General features: G+C 48.8%; 1 protein-coding gene and 1 pseudogene across 1 annotated transcript in view; one reads left to right on the top strand and one right to left on the bottom strand.

Moving 5' to 3' along the window:
• CLSTN2 (calsyntenin 2) overlaps window positions 1-19,991 on the bottom strand; it is a 634,366-nt gene that overhangs the window by 553,572 nt on the left and 60,803 nt on the right. The window lies entirely within an intron of this gene.
• On the top strand, window positions 2,963-9,634 carry LOC132423904 (condensin complex subunit 3 pseudogene; annotated as a pseudogene).

Here is a 19,991-nt window from a genome sequence, read left to right as displayed (position 1 = left end):
AGGGTTCTCCCCAGCCTCCCCACAACCCCCTGATTCCCTGCTTTGGCCATATTGACGTAGAAACTGAAGACTCACAGATGACGGGCCCCTGGGCTTCTCTGTCATTCCCAGTAGGAATTAAATCATTTTTGTGGGATCTGTGTGTGCCCCATCCCTCCCACCACTCAGTTACTCCAGAAAGGCCAGGGTGGTCTGCCATAGTCACCGGTGGACCCCCAATGCCTAGCAGAGATGGCACACAGTAGGCGTCCAATAAATAGTTTTTGAATAACAGAAGACATTTTCACAACCATACCAGAAATTTATCTCACAAACTGGTGGTTCTTCAAGAGACCCCTTCTGAGATTGTGTATTTCTCCCAGTGACTCTCGGCACAGTCTGGAATTCCTCTTAGGGGCCAATTTCCTGGGCCACCCCTCCCCCCATTCATGCCACCAGCATCACAAGCCTGGGCACCAGTAACTCTCTTGTGAGGTCCCCCTCCCTGAAGGTAACTTCTACCTGCAGGACAATCTCTCCTCTTATTGTCCTGGGCCTGGTTCTCTTTCCCTGGGGGTGAGATCTGTTCAATTCTGTGTCTGCTCACTGAACCATTGATTTTGGGCAAGTCGTGGTGTCCAGGGACCAAGAAGGGATGACCAGCATGGCAGGAGGGAGGGGCCTCCCAGGACACACATCTCCCAGTGAAGGGCAGAGGTCACCGTAGAAGGCTGAATCTTTTTACTCCCAATCCTGCATCACCTTCCTCATCTACCCAGCATCTTTCCTATATTGGAGGTGTCATGATGGGCTCTTAAGGGCACAAACTCTGGGAAGGGTCCATGCAATAGAAAGGGGGCTCTTCATTTCATATGTCTTGTTCAGAGAGTCCACTTCTGCACCTGTCTGCAGAGGTCCATGACTTAGCTCCCATGGGACCAAGCATCACATTAACAACAAAATCATCTAATATTCCACAAGTCACACCCGCATTTGCCTTATTTTACAAGGGTCTGGCACTGTTGGGTAACACCTACCTGCCTCCACCACTTCCATCCCATTCTCTACTCAGCAACACCACGTGTCCTTCTGCAATGATGTCACTCCCCTGTTTAAGCCCCTCAGCACTCCCCGTAACCTCCAGGCTGAACGTCAAGGAGTGCCCTTATCAAACAGCCCTTTCCCAATTCACTGTCGGCCTCACCCCCTGACACCCTGTGTCTCCTACTGTCCATTTCAGCCTCAGAACAGCTGCACTTGCCATGCCGCCGCACCGTCCGGGCCTCTGCACACACAGCTCCCCTGGTTCTCTGCTCACCTGGCACCTCTCCTGGGTCACCTGCCTCCATCTCCAAGTAGGGCTCATCTCTCTTTCTTGCGGAGCTGCACATCACACATGGATCTGTCCTGGCACGTACTTGTGACACTGTGTTGACTCTGCCTGTCTCTCTGTCCCTCCCGACTGTCAGTCCTCTACAGGGGCAGCCTGCACCCCATTCAGCTCTGATGCGACCAGAGGGACCAGGGCCCAAGGACAACCTGAGCTTGACAAACATGTGGGGCTTTGTAATATCTATAAAAGGCACAGGAAATCCTGTCGCATTTCTTTGATGATGCTTCTTGACTTGCCCACGTTCAATCACTTGATTTCTTAAAAAATCTTACTTAGAAATGACTCTGAGGGACTTCCCTGGCTGTCCAGTGGTTAAGACTCTGCACTTCCACTGCAGGGGGCACAGGTTCGATCCCTAGTTGGGGAGCTAAGATCCTGCATGCCGTGGGACGCCAAAAAAAGAGAGCTGACTCTGAGCCCTTTTTGCTGAGAGATCGCACATGGACCATTACATCAGTTCAGGGCAAGCAACCCAACCACCCACAAAAGCTGATCAGCCCACTGAGGTCTCCCCCACCCTTACTTGTATTTGTACAGCTAAGGAGCTGGGTAGGACTGCAAGCAGCAGGGCAGAGGAGCCCCCCTAGGAGGATGGCCTGGAGCACAGCAGGCCATGTGGACACAGTCAGGCAGACCAAGGAGCCAAAGCATCATTAATGTAGGAGGCGCCTCTCACCTGTACAGGGATGGCTCAGGCCTCTGCAGCCTCTGCTTCTCCCCACCTCACCCAGTAGGCTGCCTGGCTCCTTCTAGAGTCACCTGGGAAAGTGAGGGGCCTCCAGCACCTCTATGCTTCTCTTATCTCGGGCATCCAGGCTGCACCCCAGCCACAGGCTCTGCCCCATTGCCACTGCCTCCAAGGGTCCCCTCTACCCTGGAGTGGACCTGGAGTTCCCAGTATAATCTTCCACTTTCACCCATCAAACAGCTTGGCATGCACCATGTTCTCTCAGCATCTCTCCAGGATACTTGTCTTCAGAAGTGCAGCGCCCAGGTCCCAGCTCTGCCCACTGCCAGGCTAGGTGCACTGCACTCTCACTCTGATTCTGTGCTTCTCCCCCAGAAGTGTGTTGGATGGCTTTTTTTTCTTTTCTTTTTTATTTTATACTTGCATATACTTGATGAACAATGTTGTGTTAGTTTCAGGTGTACAGCAAAGTGATTCAGTTATACATATATATGTATCTATATTTTTTCAAATTCTTTTCCCCTTTAGGTTATTAGAGAATATTGAGCAGAGTTCCTTGTGCTATACAGTAGGTCCTTGTTGGTTATCTATTTTACATATAGCACTGTGTGTACACGTCAATCCCAAACTCCCAATCTATCCCTCCCCCCAACCCTTCCTCCCTGGTAACCATAGGTTCATTCTCTAAGTCTGTGAGCCTGATACAAATGAATTTATTTACAAAACAGAAACAGACTTAGAGAACGAACCTTTTTTCATGGTTAACCTTCAATGGTTCCACACTGTAATCTGAACTAATGTATTAACAAGGGAGAATGGCTCCATTCTGGACATGAATGGGGGGGTCTTCTTGCCTTAAATCCCTAAGAAATGCACCCCTTATGGGTAGAATAGTGGGTACCATGGCATGTGGGTAAAAGCGTTTGGACCCATAAAAAGAGGGGACTTCATAGCACCCCCTCAAATCATCCCAAAGTCGTTCCATGGACTCCCTTAGTGCTCCTGGAACATGAATTAAAAACTAGCAGTAGGATTCTTTCTTGTCTTGTCTTGTTATGGTACAATCCTGTGACTGAAGAGGATGTTTGACTTCAACATTGCCTAGGCGTGTTCTTCCCAATGTTTGCTTATGCAAGCAGGACTAACCAGGAATGTTTTGAAGAAGCCTTTTCTTCCAGCTCTACAAACACTGGCCAATGCCCCTGCATCTTCTCCTTTAGCCGAAATAGATATCACTAATGTTGCTGAGTTACCTGTAGATTTGACAAGACCAAGTGGATTAAATCCTCAGGCCAAGAATTCCCAAGATTATCAGGCCTTAACAGTTCATGACAATCTGACTATAAAAATTTGCAGTGAGATCCTACCATGTCCATATTCACCAGAAATTCGGGTCTATACGAAAGCCTTGAGTTCTTTAGAACTCAGGAGCAGTCTTGCTAAAGATCTTCTAGTTCTATTGAATGAGATTCTGGAGCAAGTAAAAGAGAGAACGTGTCTGAGAGCTTTGGAGAAAATCAAGTTTCAGTTAGAAAAAGGAAATGAAGAACATGGTGACCAAGCTGTAATGGCACAGGATGACAACACAACTACAACTGTTTTTCAAAGTGAAGATGAAAAGAATAAAGAAGTATATATAACTCCTGTCAAGGAGGTAAAAGCATCCCGAACGAAATCCACGCAGCAAAGGACCAACAGAGGACGGAGAAAAGTGATAGCTTCAGCTAGAACGAACAGGAGACGTCAGACTGTTGAGGCTGAGGTTGACCCTGAAAGTGATCATGAGGTTCCAGAGCCAGAATCAGAAATGAAGATGAGGGCTTCCCTGGTGGCGCAGTGGTTGAGAGTCCGCCTGCCGATGCAGGGGACATGGGTTCGTGTCCCGGGCCGGGAAGATCCCACATGCCGCAGAGCGGCTGGGCCCGTGAGCCATGGCCGCTGAGGCTGCGCGTCCGGAGCCTGTGCTCCGCAACGGGAGAGGCCACAACAGTGAGAGGCCCGCGTACCGCAAAAAAAAAAAAAAAAAGAAAGAAATGAAGATGAGACTACCAAGACGAGCCAAGACACTAACCTTGCACAATTTCTCAGCGAAGATAAAAATTAGGAGAAGATATGATGGAGGTGGAGTCCTTTGAAAAATGTCCTTTAAAATTACATTCAGTTCTTTGCTTTAATAAAGTTACCCTTGTATGAAAAAAAAAAAAAAACTAGCCCCAGCATACAGAGCCACTCATGTACACACAGCCCACCCAGCCCCCATTAGAACATCAGGTACACACCCCTGACGGGGAATTTTCTAACAGAACAGGGCTTGCAGGTGTCTCAGAGCTAAGTGTAGCGTGAAACAAGCCTGGCTCCTGGCAAGGTTGCGGGTAAACCGCATCACTGAGTCACTTGCGTGGACCTGGCTCTCCTGACCTGCTTTCAGGCCATCATCAGCACACACCCACCCTTAGAATCCACTTCCTCTCAGGGCTCTGTGGTGGAGTTAAGCTCTTCTGGAAGCTTCCGATCCCTTCAACCCACAGGAGCATTAAGGAGCACGGGGGCAGTAACTCAAAGTACTTAAGAGTATGCAATAACATCGTGGCACTTAAGAGGCAGGGGACTGTCTGCATAGCTCAGAACGATGCTTCCCCCGTGGAGAGAGAACCAGGGAAACTACGGCTCCAGGAAGAACTGGGGGCATCAAATGGGAGAAGCTGGGAGCCCCACATCTTAAAAGTTATCATCTCACAGGAGAGTAGTTTTATTCTCCACCTGGTATCTAAATACGGGGTGGAAATGAGTACTGGGTAGAGAAGGGAGCACATGAGCACTTCAGTCATTTATAGTTTACATTTTTACGGCACAGCCGAGACCGGCATCCACTTTCCACCTGCAATTAGACGACGGAGCAGGCTGCCAAGTCTCCCTGTAAATAGTGCCCATTAAAAACGTCGACACCACGCGATGACTGATCAACACCGAGGATTTATTCACTGAGCCAACAGCGGTTTTTACTTTTGCCATTACGCGGGGTGATCCGTAATAATTTAGATAATGCACCCGGCCAGAGACACTCATAACTCTGGTGTCAGAGTCCTGCCTCAGAGGCCAACCAGCCCTGGGGGAGGAGGGAGGAGGCTCCCGGTCACAGCAGAAAGCCTGGAGCCTGCTGGCCTTGGACCTGCCATCCCGGGTGCGATGTGGCCCATATGGCACCCAAGGGGAGGACCTGAGCCAGAACCACTGCCTTTCTCCTTCCCTTGCAGCACTCTGAGCCCGTCTGCAGGCCAGGACCCTCACTCTCCTTGTGTATCAATGGGGACAAGACAGCCGTCACAGGGGACAGAGCGGGGGCGGTCTGCGAAACTAAAATGAGCTACTTAATGGCAGGTTTACGGAGATTCAATTATTCATAAACGCATGTGTGTACGTGCCTGAGGGTTCTACCTGAGTGCACATGTGTGCACACAAGGAAAGCCCCTCCCCTACTCCCTCCAGTACAGGCAAGACGCCGCCTCCCTCTAGGGTGGGGTCTCCTCGGAGACCTTTTTCATTTGTTTCACTTGTCTGGCACCAGATGGTGTTTAATGCCTTTGCTGAGTTCTGGTGGCAGGTATTGAATTTTCCCCTCAGCATTAACCCGTTCTCTGTGTTGGGCCCCTGGGTGAAGACCTAGGCTGGCGATGCCGGGCGAGGCACTCGGACAGGTTTTCCGTGGGAATGATGCTCTGGGGACAACAGGGACAAGCTCTACGCACTCCATAGGGTTTCAACCCCCCTCAAGTTTTGACATCTCCCAAATCTGTGCTCCCTGGGCATCTCCCTCAAGATAAGGGAGCACAGTTTGACATGCCCCCCAGAACACTCATCACCTGCTGCCCCAGCCCAATTCTCCTTCTCCTGTACCAACAGGCACTGGCATCCCCAGCGTACCCAGGAACCAGACCCACCCTGACTTTCCCCTTCATCCCTCATGCAATGGGCTCTGATTCCTACTAGTTCCTCTTGCTAAGTATCTCCTCACTCCAGACCTCCTCTCCATCCCCACTTCTGCCACCAAATTTGTCATTTCCTACCTGGATAAATATAATTGTCCCCCAACGCCCAGTCTCCCAACCCACCATCTGGCCCTCTTCAGCATCCTTCTAATATATAAATCCAATCATGTCCTTCTTCTAAATACTCTAAACTCTTCAGTGACTCCCACCAAAAGCAGGATGAAGCACAAACAAATAGGATGTGTGTGTGTGTGTGTGTGTGTGTGTGTGTGTGTGTGTATGGATAGATAGATAGATGGATAGATAGATATAGATAGAACTGGTTCATGACATTATATAGGCTGGCAAGTCCAAACTCTGGAGGGTAGGCTAGCAGTCTGGAGTCCCAGAAAAGAGCCAGTTCAAGTTTGAAGGCCACATGCTGCAAAATTCCTTCTTGCTCAGGGGAGGTTGCTCTTTTGTTCTATGAAGGTCTTCAACTGATTGAACGAGGCCCACCACACTAAGGAGGGCAATCTGCTTTACTCAAAGTCCACCAACTTAAATGTTAATCTCATCGAAAAACACCCTCACAGAAACATCCAGAATAATGTCAGGTTAAATATCTGGGCACTGTGGCCCCACCAAATTGAAACATAAAATTAACTATCACACAGTCTCTCTTCTATAATGATGAGTTGAGGCTTCAGGAAGCAAGCAGGACTGATCTTTCTCCTGCATGGCCAGGGCAGAGTGCCCTGAGTGGCTCTACACAGAGGAAACTTTTTATTTTCCACAACCTGCACTACTATGACCCGGTCCAAACACCATCATCTCTTTCTCAGGTCACTGCAACATCCTCCTGATGGGTCCTCTGGCTTTCCGACCTCCTCCTACTTAGTTTATTGTCACTATACAGCTGCGGAAGGTGGAACTTCTCCATGGTATTTCCACGTGTGTTGTGACAGTGTTTGTCCTGGACTATCTTTTCGAGGACGTTTATAGAAACAGATTCGGAGGATAGAGATAGTATCTCCTTCCTGGGCAGAGGGCAGATTGTCTCCTGAACAAGATGATAAAGATGCTGTCTTACTCCAGGACAAACTTGAGGCAGCTTTGCCAATAGTCCCTTATAAGACTGTGGGTTCCTAGGCCCGGGGTTCCCCAGCGGTGACACAGACCCACTGTGTGCACAGCATCCACCTGGGCTGCTCCGAATGGCCCCGGTAGAACTCAGGGAGCAAGGGGAATGGTTGTGAACGAGAGGCAGGGGCTGTGTTGCCTGGTATCCTGTGAGTAATAAAATCCTTTATCTCTGACCAGGCTTGTGTCTGCCAACATCTATGAGACTGTGGCAGGTGAATTTGTTAGCTTGGAAGCGGACTCTTCACGATTTTTGACATACAGCAGTCCAATCGCTCATCTGTAATCTAAGTCAGGTCACGTTGCTCCTCTACTCAAACTCCTGCAATGACCCTCATCTCACTCAGAGGAAAACGCAAAGCCCCTACAATGGCTGCAAGGCCCTGCAGAAGCCCACCTCCCACCCCCATCAGGCCTCTGACCTCATCTCCTCTCTTCCCCCATCCTTCACTCTCCTCCAGACACAGTGGCCTCCTCACTGACCCTCAGACACACACCAGGCACATGTCCTACTGTGGACCTTATACCGCCTGTCCCATCGGCTGGATGCCCTTCCCCTCATCCACGTTGCTCCCTCCCTTCCCCACCTCCTTCACATCTTTGCTCAATGTCACCTTCTCATCGAGACCATCGTGAATGCCTATGTAAAACCGCATCCTCCCTGCCATCGCAGGCCCCCAATGCTACCTCCCTAAGCCCTGGATCCCCAAAGGGCTCCCCACCTGCACAGATGCCTCCCCAAGTGTGGCCTTCTTGGGTCACTTTCCCCAGTCTCAACATCACCCTTGCCCCAGGCAAAAGTGCCCTGGTCACAGCCCCACCCCTGACAATGCCTGATGATACAGTGGGCACCCAAGGTTCTCTCAGCTGCGGAAAGGGAAAGGTCACCTGGGACATGATAACAGAGAGAAAGAAGCAGCTCTCCACTCAGCAAAAGGGCAGCGCATTGGCTGGTCCTGGAGGCTGGTGGAGGGAGCAAGGGGTGACTGGCACTGGCTGGTATAAATGTCTGCATCCCAGGAGCTGCAGGTATACTTGGGGAGGGAGACGCGGCCCAGGGTTGCGCTCCAGCCCGGCGTCCGGAAGGAGACTATAGTGATTCAGGCGTTCCAGGCGCACGTGGACCCCGCTCCCCACCTCCAGCGCAGGCTGGGAGCATCTGGAAGACTCAGCTTATTCTTCCAACTGGTCCATTTTCTACAGCATCTCATACTCTTTCCAGTTACAGTTTTGAGTTTGGTGATGATGACAGGCTTGCTGTGCTATTTATGCTTCTGATTATTTTTAGTGTTTCGCGATTAAATTTTCTTAAATTACAACTTTAGACCCAGGCATCAGATTGTCTGTAACGTGCCACGGTGTGTTCATATGTGCCGTTTATATATACTTGGGTTGCAATAGCCTCAGAAAAAAAAGACATTTCAATAGTTGGCACCCAAAGCCCTTGTTTCCATATCACCCACCCGTTTCCATGCACTTCTTTTCTATTCCCACCCTCAGTGATGCCCTCCATATCCTTGTAAGCCCAAACACAGAGCTGGGCGAAGTAACTAAGCCCTCGTTCAAAGCCACCAGAACTCGTCGGCCTTTTCCCATCACCTCAGCACCTCCCCCGTGGGCTGGGTACACGGTTAGCACAGCCTGCGATTCTGCCCTCAGCCCCGGGCCCAGAGGCGCAGCCCCTTCTACTGTTTTCCCTCACCCAGAATTAGATTCATCAATTCCCAGAAAGGCTGCCTGAAGTGACGTGGTTTACCTTCTGACTCGGGGCCCACCATGCTCCCCACTGATGCTCTCCTGAGGCGGTTCCCCTCCCACAGCCGTGCCTGGACCATCCACCCACTGCACAGGCCCTCTTCCCTTGGCTCTTCCAGGATGCACTGCCCTGACAGCCCCTGGCTTTTCTCCCTCCTGTCGCCTGGACCAGGTCAGCACTCTCCCTGACGGACACATTCACCCATGGCTGTGCAGCTGTAACGGCCACCCTCCACGCCTCTGTCTCCGGCCCCACCTCCAGACCGCATTTCCAGGGCCAGCTCTGCTTCTGTGTCGATGCACCTTGGAATTTCAGGCTCACTGGCTCCCCTCTAAAGCGCCTCCCACCCCCTGACCTCCCTCGCTGGGTTCATTCAGTCTGCAGCTGCTCAGTCACCCAGGGTAAGCCCGCGGGATCAAGGGCACTGGCTGTCACTCACCGCATACCTTTTCCAACCCTTCTGACTCGCCTGCCTCACCACAGAGGCAGCGAAAGCTAATGACTCGCCTTTCTTGCAGCGGGAGGTGGTCATGAGACACGATTCTGTCCAATGAGTTAGAGACAGACGTCTGCTGGGGTGTCTGAGAAAGCTTTTACTGTCCTGAAAATATGGACCCATGCAGCCGGCTACCCTTTCTCCTTTCAGCTTCCCAGTCCCCCCAAATCCCCCCAACACTGAAGTGCACCTGGAGCCGCTGCAGCAGCCCTGAGGCCCCGGGCACAGCAAGTACACAGCCAACAGCTGAAGGGGGAAAGAGACCACTGGGGACTTTGGTGGCACGGCCGAGGGACCCCTCAAGCTCTGGACAGCCTGTCTCCAGATTGCTTCTCCAAAGAGAGAAAGACATGTCTGCATTGTGTTTTCTGGCGCATCCTTACTGATCCACTTCGTTCCTTCTTATCTCTTCTCCCTCCACTCCCTGGCTTGCTTGCAGCAGACCTTCTCACTCAATTGCTCTCTCCCTCTTTTCTCTCTCTTCCTCCCTCCCATCTCTCATCACTGTCTCTTCAAGTGCTTGCTTTCTGAGCACCCACTCTGGACAGGCTCTGTGCTTCAAAGAAGCAGGAGACAGTGGCGTCCTCAGTGCAGGGCGGTGCGTACAGGCAATGTGACAGGCTAGGTTCCCCGTGCACCTTCCGCCGTGCTGAGTCTCGTCAAGTCTCCTGTCGTGGTTCCTCCTGCCTTCTTCAGCGGCTTCCTGCACACCCCCAGCGCAAGCGGCATCTCGGATCTCCTCCTCTGATGGACTGCGATGACCCTCATCTCCCTCAGAGGCATCTCTGGCCTTACTCTCCTGACTAGGATGGTTCCGTATCCCAGAGCTGGGGTCCTCTCCCTCACAGCCCCCGCTCTCAGGCTTCCCCCACTGCGCCGGCCACCTGAGCCCTCGGCTCAGCACTTAGAACCCCCCTGTCCCCAGACACTCACTCTTCCTGCAGGAACTCTATGAAACCCTGGTGTGAGGGCAGCAGCGGCCAGGGAAAGGGGCCCAGTGGTCCAGGGGTTTAGGAAGGACCAGGGTTACATTCTGGCGCGTCGTCCAGAGACAAACAGTCCTGTGGGAGTCGTCGGAAGGGCCAGGCCAGGAAGGTTATGAGCGCTGAGTAAACGTACCCTCTGTGCTAAGCCCTGGGCCGGTGGCATCCACGTATTCTCTCTCTTTTTTTTTATTGAAGTATAGTTGATTTACAATGTTGCGTTAGTTTCAGGCGTACAGAAGAGTGATTCAGATGAATATATATATTCTTTTTCAGATTCTTTTCCTTTATAGGTTATTACAAGGCAGTGAATGTAGTTCCCTGTGCTATACAGTAGGTCCTTGTTGCTTATCTATTTTCTATATAGTAGTGTATATCTGTTAATCCCAATTTCCTAATTTATCCCTACCCCTCTCTTTCCCTTTTGGTAACCATAGTTTGTGTTCTATGTCTATGAGTCTATTTCTGTTTTGTAACTAAGTTCATTTGTATCATTTTTTTTAGATTCCATACATAAGTGATATATATTTGTCTTTCTCTGTCTGACTTACTTCACTTAGTATGATAATCTCTAGATGTACCCATGTTGCTGCAAATGGCATTATTTCATTCTTTTTTGTGGCTAAATAATATTCAAAAAGTCTACAAATAATAAATGCTGGAGAGGATGTGGAGAAAAGTGAACTCTCCTATGTCGGTGGGAATGTAAATTAGTGCAGCCACTATGGAGAACAGTATGGAGGTTCCTTAAAAAACTAAAAATTACCATATGAGTTACCATAAGATCCAGCAATCTCACTCTTGGTCATGTATCCGTAAAAGACAAACACTCCAATTCAAAAAGATACATGCACCCCAATGTTTATAGCAGCACTATTTACAATTGCCAAGACATGGAAGCAACCTAAGCATCCATCGACAGATGCATGGACAGAGAAGATGTGGTACATTATCTCATTTTCAAGTGCACAGCTGGGATCGTTGTATACAGAATGGATTCCAAGGCTCAGAGAGATTCAGCAGTGGGTCTGGAGTCACACAGCAAATAATGGGCAGATCCATGGTCTGAGTTAAAGAGAAATGGGGTTGGAGGAGCTGGTGATCTGTAGGTCAAGGTGGCAGGCAGGCATGTCCTGGAGCAGAGGATACCCTCTCCCCATGCTCTGTCACTGGCTCCTCAGCTCTGCTGAGACACCCTCCCAGAACCGGGCACCCGCAGACGCCAGCAGAGTAGCTGTAACAGACATGACTCTAGCACCGCCACACCACCAGTCAAGGGTTGTAGATCCTTGGCAATGTTGCACCCTAACCAGGGGCCATGTTAGCAGTGCTTGGCGCCAGCCGAGGGAGGGTCCCTGGGTCCCTGGGTCTGAGGAAGAGGGTCTGTGGAAGCAGCCTGCCCGCCAGGGCACCTCAGGTTCTGTGGGGAAATGGCCCTGGGCAGGTGGGGAGGGGTCCTGGTTCTCTGAGCGCAGACCAATCCCCCAGGTGACACGTCTGTAACCTCTGGAACACACAGGCCACTCAGCTGCACCTGTGGGGTAAAGACAAAGGGATCCCCAAATCTGCAATACGAGGAGCCCCTCTTTCTTCAAATTGTTTTATAAATGCCGAAGTGCTTTCATATCCACTGTTTCATCGGGTCCTCACAACAAGCAAGGCAGCATTATTGTTCTAATTTCCTACACAAACAGCATCAAAGCAAGGCCCCAAGAGGCTGGCTGTGCTGAGGACCACACAACAACTTTAGAGTGCAGCGGACGGCGGTAACAGTCAACTTTGTCACCCTGAATTTCCTTCTGGTTTCCAGTGGGACCCGGGCCCAGAGAACCCCACCTCCTCGGGCACAGCAGGCGGTTCAGGGAAGGGCCTGGGACCACAGTCAGGCGGCTCAGAACCCTCCATTCACATTTGATGGAGTCCTCAAGAGAGAGCAAAACATACACCTGGAGCAACTGAGCACCACCACCCTGCCCAGAAGAACGCCTGCCGGAGAACGAGGCCAGGTTACAAGAAATCCAGGCCTAGAAATGGGAAGATGAATTTCTGGGAACCATCATGGGGCACACAAATCCAGCCATGTCTGAAGCCCCTCCCACCGCTGGAATTTTCACGTGTGGGTGAGTCAATATCTTCTCATCTTAGTTAGGACAGAAAAAGTCTCTTACACCAACACAAAGAATAAGACCAAGGCCTCCTAATTGGTGGCAAGGGCACAGAAATCTCCTGAAAGACAGAAGAGAAAATCAAAGAAAAGCATAAGACAACCACAGACAGGTACTTTCACTCAACCAACGAATATCTGAATTCAACAAAGCACCACGCTAATTGGTTGGAAAGACAGCCCTGTCTTCAGGGAGCTTAATAGAACAGGACAGGTACAGACACTCTGGAAGGGCTGGGGGTGGCAGCAATAATAATACAGAACTAACCTGATGGAGAGTCAGGAAAGACTTTCTGAGAATGTCACATTTAAATTGAAACTGAAGGATGATCAAATGCAAACCCCACCAAGCAAAGTCTGGGCAGGTACAAGAGCACAGGTGAAACTCCATTGCTGAGACAGCAGTTTCATTACCAGTGACTCCTGCATATTGGGGCATTTTTGTGTGTGGGAGCCATGGGGATTCTACACTTTCTTTTATAATTTGGATGTAAATACATATGAAAATCTTTCCCAAATAATCAGACAAGCATGCCAAGAAATATTTACAAGAACCTTTGTTGCAGCAACGTTTATAACAACAGAAACTTACGATAACTGAAATTTTCAAATAACAGAATATACCGATATGCCCTTACAATTGAAAGATATTTTAAAAGACAGTGTAGACACACATTTATTGACTTGGAAAGATGTACGTGTCTAGGAGAAATAAGCGGGTCTCAGAGACTATATATAGGATGATTTCATGTATTGAGTACAAAAGAGGAATTCAATAAATACTTACTGAATGAATGGCAAATAAATACCTCTGAACAGATAAACATCAAACAAAATGTTTGCTGTCATTATTTCTGGGTGATGGGATTACTGGTGATTTTAAATTGTTTTCTAGATCTGCTTCTCTGAACTAATTTTTGGTACTGTGCACACGAATTACTTGCACAATAAAAAGGAATGAAAAGAAATCTTTCCAAAGCAATCAGTGACTCAATAAGGTCAGTTTTAAGATCGAGACGTATAATTAGGACACGGGACCTTAAAACAAAACAGGAAATAGTGTGTCTGGATAAGCATAATAGATAAGAAAATGTTCCTCCTCTAAACGTGGAAGAGAAATAAACCTTTCTTCAATGTCACAGCCAGAATTTGTTTAGCAGAAGTCCATGACATATTTCATATTTATTCAGCAATCTGTAACACAGCACATTAGTTAAATTGTCATAAAGGAAAACATTTATATTGATGCAAAAATGAAGTCAACAGGCTTGTGTTTGTATGGTACCAACAAAACCATTTTTAAAAAGTCTATATATGCCAAACATTTAAATATTTGGGAAAATCTGCAAACAAATGCCCTTTGGACCAACTTCCGGGGTGACTGATTGCACCCCCCATGTTTCTCCCAGATGTTTTAGCAGAATAGAGAATATGGCCTCAGACGACCAAGCCAGTGGCTGGGCAGAATCCCAGCCAGTTACACTGTGACCATCACTAATAGTATGTGCTGGGCAAATAACACCACCCACTCTCTGATGTCCTTTTGGAACCAAACTGTAATCCTCCGCTTGTTCATATCATTGGGAAAATTCTGTTAACTTTGAAACTCTGGAGGTCCTGATAGAGGCAAAGCACTGCCTCTGATCCTGGCAGATTAGAAGAAAGCCGACCGCAGGTGTTATGAAGCTCCTGACAAATGGGGGGCTCTGGGCCCTGGGGACCCCTATAAATTGCAAGAACAGCTGCCTGCTCCTCCCTTGGAACAGCGTGGAAGTTCACAGGAGCCTGAAGATGTCAGGAGAGGCATACTGCAGGAGCGGGAAGTGAGATGAGCCCTGGAACACTAACCAAAAGGAAAAGGATGCCAGGGACATGGTACCCTGAAAAGACCTGGGTTGTAGCTTCTGGGAGCTGGCCAGCTCATAGCTGCTCCCTTAAAGAAGCATGGGACACTCATGGGGCAAACTCAAGGAGCTGGGAAAGAAGAATGGCCATCACCCCACAGAATCATGCCCCCAACACTACTCGCCCTGTGCTGGAATCAGCTATTTACATGTGGTCGTTCTCCGCTGGAACAGGAGCTCCTAGGAAGGTTGTCCCCTATTAGGCCTGGCATCCTTGAGGCTGGCACAGTATCTGAACAAGAGTCTTCAACTCAGTAACTATTGGCAGTTAAATGAGTAGATGAGTGCCTAAAATAAAAATTGCATCTCCCCCAAGGCTAGGTTCTGAGTCCGCACATGCTATGAAAATCATGGGTGGTCAGGCAGGTAGGGCTCTGCGTGTGAGTCCTGGTGAGCAGAGGGTGAAAGAAGGTCTAGGAGGCTGGTAAGATCATTTGAGGCAGCCTGAGGAAATGAGTCAGAAGCTGGATTAACAGGAAATCCCTTAAATTGCCCAGACAGTATATAGAACCAGCCAGCATCCTTCTTCCACTATTGGACAAGGTCACTGGTTCTTCTATTAAGGCCAGAGGAAGTGGTTACCGGCTCACAGAGAGTTACCATGGTGCACAGCGTCACATATGCACACAGCAGTATGCAAACACAGGGACACATTTGGCATTGCAAGGTTCTCACACCATGGCAGGTACTTGGGAACCTAGGCCAGCCTGAGCCTCCTGCTGCCCCCAGGCCTGCTCACTCTGCAGCCCACCTGCTTGGAGTGGGATGGTGGAATCCCTAGCATTATTTCAACTGTTCTTTTTCTCTCCTTTTCAAAATTGCTGGAAGCACAAATAAATGAAGGCATTAAATTCATAGATGATGGGACTCAACTATACTCCTGTACGTGAATTACCATAAGCTCAAAAAGAAACAGGGTTGAGATGGGATGAGATAGGATGGGGAGAAGAAAAATGCTCCACCTTAGAGGACAGCCCTGGCCAGCAGCCCCGATGGGTACCACTCATGCTGTGCTAACCACGCCAGCTGCCAGAACACCTGCCTCTCCTGCTCCCCTGTGTCCTGTTTCCACACCCATCTAATCAGGCCCTGGCCTGAGCATATACTCTTAATGATTCAGTCCCAAATGAAGCCTGCGTGCTCCTGGACACACCTATGTTTTTCTGCATGCTGTTTCTTCAGCAAGCCCGGCAGCTTGGGGAAGCCATCCAGCAAGATGAACGATCCCCTACCCCATTCCATCCTATTTTCAGATTCCCTAGTGAGTGATAGACGAAGAGGGCTTCAAGGCGGGCCAAGCAGGAATAAAAGGGCAGGAACGGGCATAGATGTATATTTACATATCACTATCAGTGCCGTGCCGAGCTGTATTGGAGACAAAAGGAAAAATCAGTAACACTGATCTTATATCTATTTTAAATTTTGACATTCTTTTTGTCATGGATTTTTGCATTAATTTTGATTTTCTAAAATGTTGCATTAAAGTAATAGTTTTATTTCTCAGGTTTTGTGTGTGTGTGTGTGTGTGTGTGTGTGTGTGTGTGTGTGCGCGCGCGCAAGCCTCCTGAAATTTCACCCGAGATGGGTACTTCACTCATCCCAGCCTAGGCCTTACTGACAGAGCTACTATTTGTTATCAGTCATATACCAGGCACTGCACTTAAAAAGTATATGTAAGGGCTTCCCTGGTGGCGCAGTGGTTGAGAGTCTGCCTGCCGATGCAGGGGACACAGGTTCATGCCCCAGTCCGGGAAGATCCCACGTGCCGCGGAGCGGCTGGGCCCGTGAGCCATGGCCGCTGGGCCTGCGCATCCGGAGCCTGTGCTCCGCAACGGGAGAGGATACAACAGTGAGAGGCCCGTGTACCACAAAAAAAAAAAAAAAAAAAAAAAAAAAAAAAATTATATATAAGCCTCACAATACTCCTATCAGTACTTAGGAACATTCCCATTTGACAAATGGGGAAAATGAGACATGAAATGTTAACAGCATAGAAAGTGTCACACACCTGGGGAGAGGTAGTGAGGACATAAATTCAGGAGGCAATCAAGTGGCCCATGCTTGATTAGAAAACATCAACCTACTGTGTATCTTATTGAGGGGGAAAATGGCATGGGGCAAGCGTGGTGAGGCGCTCTACAGCCAGCCAGAGAGATTTAAATGGATCCCATGGTGCCTGCAGAAGGTCCAGAGACTTGGAGACGAACCACTTCCATGAACATTTCCATATGAACTAAGGAAAGGCTTCCCAGCTAAAAGATCCACATACTGAAGAAAGCCTTGTAGGTTTTTTAAAAACCAGGCTTTGAATTTTTCATAAGATTATTTTAGATTTGTGGGAGGAAGATTCTTATAAAATCTGTGGCCAAAAGTCTTTTTCTTGAAATTTAAATTTTTCAGAAAGAAGAAAACAAAATATCTCACAAGAAAAATGTCTAACGTGATTTAAAGCCATCGGTCAGCCTTCTTTATGTGCTCATGAATACCACGTTCTCATTAAGGCCCGGGGATCCATGGAAACCCCACTGAGAAACTGTGAAACTTCCACGGGGATTGAACGGGGAGCTGCCTTTCCAAGAATGTGGATGTTATATTGAATATCAATGTATCAGCTCTGGCTCCTGAACCATCGTTTTGCTAATGTTAGCGGCAGCATGAATGAACTTAGATATCGCTAACTCTAGCCTAGTTCAAATGTACGATATTGCTCCGACTAAGCCGTCAACCTCAGAAGCTGTGAGCTATCTCCATCCTGGTATGTGTGGGCTGGCCTCGCTACAACTCTGTTTATCATTTCATTTCTTTTACCGTAGTTGTTTGCCAGCTACCTTGCCAGTTGGTGACGACATTAGCCAAAGTCCAAACATGCGGAGACGGGGACACACATCCCAGGTCAAGATCTACTTCTTCTTCCACTTCGCTACATTCACTTTTCTCCCATCAGATTTTCTTCAGCACTTACCAGCGCCACACCATGTAGCACATAATTAAATATAGTCCCATCTTGTTAAGACTTGAGAAACTTGTGTCTCCTCAGTAGAATGTAGTGGTTCAACAGCAGGAATTTTGTTTTACTTATGCACACAGCACGCAGAGTGGGTGGGATCAGCACATACTAGCTATACGTTAGAAGGTTTACTGGGGCCAAAAGGAGACATAAAGGAAGGTAGGTGGGGCTCTGTGTGCGAGTCCTGTTGGGCAGAGGGTGAAAGAAGGGCTAGGAGCCTGACACGACTATTTGAACAGCCAGAGGAAATATAGCCCGAGGCTGGATTAACAGAAAAGACGGGGAGGGAGGTCAAGGTCACCACAGAGTGAGAACAGACAGGAAATACCGTGAACAGGGGAACCAATAATCACAACACAAACTGGGAGGATCTGGAGTGAGGAGGGGGACAAAAACCAGCTCACGCATGCGATTTAGGACCTAGACCGTGCCTGACATGAGGGTATTGGGGGTCACCTGATAGCCGAGGAATCAAGGGACACTGTCCTCCTTAGAGCTGCCCTGCCAAGAACTACCGCATCCCCAGGCCAATGTCTGCAGGGCTTAGCTCGTCTACCTCTGGGTTCCTGGGGCCACCTTCCCCAGTTGTGGTGATATCCAGGGCTGGCCACTAGTTACCATTCTCTCTTCCCTAGCCTTCTCCAATGGCCATAGGAGATGAGGGCTACCTGACGTAATGATACTCGTTGATGAATCATAACCTTTGGTTCCAATGCACCAATAGAAGGGGCATGTTACATGGCCATATTGTGGAGAACTGAACAACAGTGCCTGCTCCAGGATGGAGAAGAGCTTTAGATTTCCATACTTTTCTCAGCACCCAATAAAATCATGGGGCCCTCACAAATAAACCCACTGGGTCTTTCACGAACTGGCCAAAGGTCACAACCAAATTATTGCAAGAAGCCCTTCATACTCAATTTTACTTGTATTACTTGGAGAGGCTAGAAAACATCTCTTCCTGCCTAGAAATTTGTTTCTTTTTCCGATTCGGACATCTTCCTCAAGTCCTCACTCCTAGATGAAGAGCTTCATCATGCTAGTGAATTACTGGAAGGTCATGAAGGCAAGAAACTTGGTCCCTGAGAGGGCCCCAGCCTTAGAGAAAGTCTCTAAAGTACGGGCTCCCAAGTAATTCTAAAGGTTCACCCTTCCTGCTGCCTCTCTGAGTGGCTTGTAGTGCTGATTGCTAGCTGGGGTTTCCCTGTTGGGATCCAGATGGCCAGAGTTGGATTTACACTGACTCTCCCCACATCCCACCTCATCGAGGTCGGCCCTCTCCTGGAGGGCTCTCCAGAGGGCACCTGTCATCAATGGAAATCAGGTCAGATTAGTCATCTGCTTCCATTAAGAAAGCTACCTTCCAACTGATTGACTATCTCTCTTTTTGTGTTTAATTATGTGAATAAACAAGAGCACTGCATATTAATGGAGGTGCTTGTTTAATTATTTGGTGTAAGAGAAACTGCAGCTTCATCTTTACAATGAGGAAAACTGCCTGAACTATGGAAACTTCAAAGAGGCACTGAGCACTGACTGGTGTGTAATATATAAATGTATATGTTTTATTGGATCATACTTTTCTCACCTTATCTACCTAACAGAAAGAAAGGGGAGTCCTCCCTGGCAAAAAACAATATTAGAGCTTCTACAGTTTTCTGTATTCAATGACCAGCATACAATAAAAAATTACAGGACATATGAAGAGGCAAGGAAATTTGACCAATAATCAAGGAAAGAAAGATCACAGAAACAGACCCATGTACTATCCCATTATTTGAGTTGGCAGATAAGGACTTTAAAATAATTGTGATTGGGTTTCCCTGGTGGCGCAGTGGTTGAGAGTCCACCTGCCGATGCAGGGGACACGGGTTCGTGCCCCGGTCCGGGAAGATCCCACATGCCGCGGAGCAGCTGGGCCCGTGAGCCATGGCCACTGAGCCTGTGCGTCCAGAGCCTGTGCTCCGCAACGGGAGAGGCCACAGCAGTGAGAGGCCCGCGTACCGCAAAAAAAAAAAAAAAAAAAAAAAAAAAAAAAAAAAATCACAAAGTCCAGGGAGAAGAGGAAAGCCAAGGCTGAGGCTCCTGGTCTTCCCATCAGAGGTAATTTCATTTTAAACTTGGCCTCAAGGCTTCCAGAAATCTATTTAGATCTTATGTAGCCTCTACATGTGATTAGAATATAAGTCAGAACATCAGTTGAGGAAATGGGGCTGTCAGCTTCTGAGACCACTCTGGTCCAGGGCAGGGCAGGGCCGGGCAGGCGGCCTGATGGGAAGGGGGACGGCCAGTTCCTGAAGCTTAAGGGGGACGGTCAATGTCCTGGCCTGGCCGCGGTCCATCCTGCACCAAGTGCCACACACCGAACTGCGCACCTTACAGAACCTTCCCAGAGCCCTGTGTTACGGACACTACTATCCCCAGTTTCTGTAAAGGAAACTGACACTAGGAGACGTGAGGTCCCTGCTCCAGGCCTCCTAGTTGGTAGGTGCAGGGATGCAGAGCCAGGTCTG

This window comes from Delphinus delphis, chromosome 4 (genome assembly GCF_949987515.2).
Source record: "Delphinus delphis chromosome 4, mDelDel1.2, whole genome shotgun sequence".
NCBI lineage: Eukaryota > Metazoa > Chordata > Mammalia > Artiodactyla > Delphinidae > Delphinus > Delphinus delphis.
Note: the sequence above shows the minus strand (reverse complement) of the source record. Positions and strands in the feature narration are given on the sequence as shown.